The following is a 5,403-nucleotide window of genomic DNA, read 5'->3' as shown; positions in this document are numbered from 1 at the left end:
CAAGTGCGTTCCAACGACAACTCAGCCGACCTGTTCACCAAATCACTTCCTACCTGCATGTTCAGAAAGCTCACGCATCAGATTGGGATGCGTAGGTTGAAAGACCTTCAGTGATGTTCAGAACAGGGGGAGTAATACGTGTTGTACTCTTTTTTCTTCACTGTGGTTTTGTCCCACTGGGTTTTCCTGGTAAGATTTTAATGAGGCAATATCCAAAGCGTATTACAAACTCTGTATGGTTATGGCATCCAAGGGGAAGTGTTATAATTCATATTGTGGATGTGCATAACCGACCCATATCCTAGAGAGAGAGAGACGGCCGCACCCTAGAGAGAGAGAGAGTCGGCTACTTCCTTTTCTCCTTTGGCTACTTTTCTATTTACTTTAGACTTATGATTTGTATTTTTTCCATATTTGTATTTCTATATTCTAGTATTTCTATTATTCTATGACGGTGTAATTCTCTATATATAAAGGACTCCTTATGTTTATGAATAATATAGAAATATACAGATTATATTCTCTTGTTTCACAACACTTTTTACTTTATTTTTAATTATTGAAAACGCTTTGACAAAAAAAAAAATCAATTAAATAAAAGCTGTTGTTTTGCGGCTACCAATTATATTAAATATTTGACGAAAATCCAAATAAATGACTTGCCACTTGAATAATTAGAAAAGCAGGCGATCACGTTGCTTGTATCTCTTTCTCTTTTTAGAAATCGCTTTCCCTTTTTTATTTAATGTATGCTTTCCCCTTCTCTATAAATTGCAACCATAATTGTTCATTTCTAGTCACCCCCATATCTCTCACACTCTAACTTTCATAGAGGTTCTTAGTCTCCTTCAAAGCTGATTAAGGTGAATATTACTTGCCTCCATATGATTTGTTGTCTATATACCTTATCATGTAGGGCTTTTTCAGTGTGAAAATCTATCACCAAAATAGTTTTTTTTTCGCTATTCGATCTTATACATTATCTTCACCATTTTTTCTTTGAAACACAAAAAAAATGATCGTACCATGATTTTTAAAACTTAACTAGGAGTTTTCCTGCGTCATGCGCAGACATAGTAATTTTTAATTTGGTGAAAACTGTTGGACTATAGTCATAAAATTTATCAGTAAATTTTATCCAAGGTTTAGAATAGCTCTTGTTGATGGTGTGGTTCTTGTAGTGGTCTTGTGGCTTGGAATCAAGCTCCCCACGACATGGTTCTTCCTCATATCCATCTTCAGCCCTTGACTCTCTACACTGGTCGTCTTCTTCAGAGCCATCTCCATAGTTTTGACCTTCCCATGAGTATCCCGGTTCTTCACCCCAATCAACTTCAGAAATATTGTACTCATCAGCTTCTTCTTCAGTCGCCATGTCTACCAAGTTTTAAGGATTAAATATCTCAAGAAGAAGAAGAAAGTATTCTGAATCAAGTGATTAAACAAGAAAACGTGACTAGCAAAGTTAAAGGAAAGAAGAAAAAAAAAAAGAGACTAAACACTAAACAAAATGGGCAATTTCTGATTTCCTCTTTTTTTTTTTTTGGTTTATAATGGTCAAAATAAGCAAAAGGGAAATAAAGTTTGCAAGTAAAAAAAAATCTTTTGGAAAGGAATAAATTTGGGTTGACCAGAAGAAGGAAAACTTTCAAAAACTCCACCAAAATTTGTAAACTTGGATACTAACTTAATTCTAACAGCTATTACGATTTTTTTTTTTTTTTTTGAAAAGATATGGATCTTAGAAACATTAAAATCGACAGGAGGAAGAACAAATGAAGAACACAACTTTTTATGGGTTTTTATATTTTTTTGACAGAAATAAACAACTAAATACAACAAATGACAAAAAAAAATTATTTTTATGGTTTTATGAAATAGAAACAAGATAAACGAGATGCAACAGAAACAAATATGACTTTTTCAACAATCACAGGCGACTTTACTGGCGATCCAACGGGCGAGTCAACGACGACGGGAGATCCAGTCACGGGCGACTCCACCGGCGAATTCACGGGCGTTCCAACGATCACTCCGGAAGAACCAAACGCATCTGAGCTTGGCGATCCTAGCAAGACGACAGAGGCCCCAGGCGACGCAGCGAGCGCTCAAACGGGCGAGTCGTCGGTGTCACTGGAGAAAACGGACACTCTTCTCAGATCGACGGAGCTCTCTCCACCGGATCGAGTTTCACAGAGTGTCGGAGGTGCGGCTAAGGAGGGACGCGATGGTGGGGAGATCAAGGAGATATCTCTCACTCTGACCGCTCAGTCTATCGACGGCGGTGAAGCTTGGGAGGGTCGCGAAGGTGAGGCGATCCCGGGAAATTCTCTGACCGGGAAAAATGGAGAAAACACGGAGGGGAGGAACGGAGGTAATCAGGCAGAGCGGGCCCGATCGGGTCGTTGGTCAAAGAACCTGGCCGGAAAAGGAGTAGCGGAACCGGTTATTGAAATTGTTGATGGGATTGCATCACTGCAAATCCCAGATGCGATCTTTGACGAGGCGGAGCTTCTTTGGAAAAGTTTCGTAGTGGGCTACTTCATTGGAGACGCTCCACACGTGGGCTCAATTCATGCAACCGTCAATCGTATTTGGACTGGTCACAAGGCGGGTACCAAGATTGATGTCCAGTTTATTGCGAAAAATACGGTGTTGTTCCGAATTGAGAACGATCAGATGAGAAACAGGGTGATTCAAAGGAAGTATTGGCATATAGAGGATATTCCGTTAGTGGTTAATGTTTCTTCTCCTACAAGGGTGTCTAAGGCTATGGACAGCTTCTTATGTTCAGGAACTTTGTACTCCCAAAAATAATTTTCCATGTCTTCCTCCCATCTGGAGTAGTTCTCTTTTCCTGAAAAAGACACAAGTGTTTTGGTGAAAACTGTTGGACTATAGTCATAAAATTTATCAGTAAATTTTATCCAAGGTTTAGAATAGCTCTTGTTGATGGTGTGGTTCTTGTAGTGGTCTTGTGGCTTGGAATCAAGCTCCCCACGACATGGTTCTTCCTCATATCCATCTTCAGCCCTTGACTCTCTACACTGGTCGTCTTCTTCAGAGCCATCTCCATAGTTTTGACCTTCCCATGAGTATCCCGGTTCTTCACCCCAATCAACTTCAGAAATATTGTACTCATCAGCTTCTTCTTCAGTCGCCATGTCTACCAAGTTTTAAGGATTAAATATCTCAAGAAGAAGAAGAAAGTATTCTGAATCAAGTGATTAAACAAGAAAACGTGACTAGCAAAGTTAAAGGAAAGAAGAAAAAAAAAAAGAGACTAAACACTAAACAAAATGGGCAATTTCTGATTTCCTCTTTTTTTTTTTTTGGTTTATAATGGTCAAAATAAGCAAAAGGGAAATAAAGTTTGCAAGTAAAAAAAAATCTTTTGGAAAGGAATAAATTTGGGTTGACCAGAAGAAGGAAAACTTTCAAAAACTCCACCAAAATTTGTAAACTTGGATACTAACTTAATTCTAACAGCTATTACGATTTTTTTTTTTTTTTTTGAAAAGATATGGATCTTAGAAACATTAAAATCGACAGGAGGAAGAACAAATGAAGAACACAACTTTTTATGGGTTTTTATATTTTTTTGACAGAAATAAACAACTAAATACAACAAATGACAAAAAAAAATTATTTTTATGGTTTTATGAAATAGAAACAAGATAAACGAGATGCAACAGAAACAAATATGACTTTTTCAACAATCACAGGCGACTTTACTGGCGATCCAACGGGCGAGTCAACGACGACGGGAGATCCAGTCACGGGCGACTCCACCGGCGAATTCACGGGCGTTCCAACGATCACTCCGGAAGAACCAAACGCATCTGAGCTTGGCGATCCTAGCAAGACGACAGAGGCCCCAGGCGACGCAGCGAGCGCTCAAACGGGCGAGTCGTCGGTGTCACTGGAGAAAACGGACACTCTTCTCAGATCGACGGAGCTCTCTCCACCGGATCGAGTTTCACAGAGTGTCGGAGGTGCGGCTAAGGAGGGACGCGATGGTGGGGAGATCAAGGAGATATCTCTCACTCTGACCGCTCAGTCTATCGACGGCGGTGAAGCTTGGGAGGGTCGCGAAGGTGAGGCGATCCCGGGAAATTCTCTGACCGGGAAAAATGGAGAAAACACGGAGGGGAGGAACGGAGGTAATCAGGCAGAGCGGGCCTGGTCGGGTCGTTGGTCAAAGAGCCTGGCCGGAAAAGGAGTAGCGGAACCGGTTATTGAAATTGTTGATGGGATTGCATCACTGCAAATCCCAGATGCGATCTTTGACGAGGCGGAGCTTCTTTGGAAAAGTTTCGTAGTGGGCTACTTCATTGGAGACGCTCCACACGTGGGCTCAATTCATGCAACCGTCAATCGTATTTGGACTGGTCACAAGGCGGGTACCAAGATTGATGTCCAGTTTATTGCGAAAAATACGGTGTTGTTCCGAATTGAGAACGATCAGATGAGAAACAGGGTGATTCAAAGGAAGTATTGGCATATAGCGGATATTCCGTTAGTGGTTAATGTTTGGTCACCAGAGTCGGCTCAGAATCCCCCAGACTTGTCAGCCATGCCACTTTGGGTTGACCTCAGAGGAGTACCAAACACCCTCTATTCCAATAAAGGACTGAAGTGCCTTGTTCGGGCAGTGGGAAATTTTGTGAAACTGCATCCGAACACAGAGAAATGTGTGAGGCTCGACATGGCCCGAATCCTAGTGGAAGTCGATCTACATAAGACTCTCGTCGAAAAGATCACTTTCGCGGACCAAGCTGGAGCTTCACACGAAGTATTGGTCAATTATCCTTGGCTACCTCCCCGGTGCAATGTTTGCTGCAAGTGGGGACATAAGGGCCAGGACTGTTCGAGTAAGGAGATCAAAATCCTTAGTAAGAGGACAGGGGAAACCGCATACACTTCCATGCCGCGTGAAGGTATAGCTGTCGGTGGAGGCAAGGGCAAAGAAGTGGAGGTAAGCAACGTAAAGGGTTTGAATGATGATAAGATAAGCGGGGGTGAAGAGACTGGGATTGTGGAAGCGGTGGAGACAAGGCAAAAGGAGGGAAATCCTATGGAGCACCTAATTAAGGACCTGGAGGAGCTTTCACCTGTCGCATCTCTAGACGAAAAAGAAGCGATCAAGATATCTGAAACAACTAAGGAGCTTTCTAAGACCATTGACGTGTGGGTAAACGGAAAAGGAGTGAAGGCATCTACCCACGGGAACAGAGAAAAGGAGTTTATGATATCCCCGTCAAGATTCAGCCCTTTACAGGACATCGATGAAGAGGAGGAGACTTGCTTAGAAGGAAGTGGAACGGAAGTTGAAGAGGGCGAGTTTCGGGGAAATATAGTGGATGGCAAAAAAGAGAAGGACGTGCAGGTGGCTTCGAAAAA

General features: G+C 41.8%; 1 pseudogene; it reads left to right on the top strand.

The window, feature by feature from the left end:
• Positions 1–774: 774 nt before the first annotated feature.
• Positions 775–5,403, top strand: part of LOC106325316 — an 8,946-nt pseudogene continuing 4,317 nt past the window's right edge.

This window comes from Brassica oleracea, chromosome C2 (assembly GCF_000695525.1).
Source record: "Brassica oleracea var. oleracea cultivar TO1000 chromosome C2, BOL, whole genome shotgun sequence".
Taxonomy (NCBI): Eukaryota; Viridiplantae; Streptophyta; class Magnoliopsida; order Brassicales; family Brassicaceae; genus Brassica; species Brassica oleracea.
The sequence above is the reverse complement of the archived record's forward strand: the minus strand, read 5'-3'. Positions and strand labels throughout refer to the sequence as shown.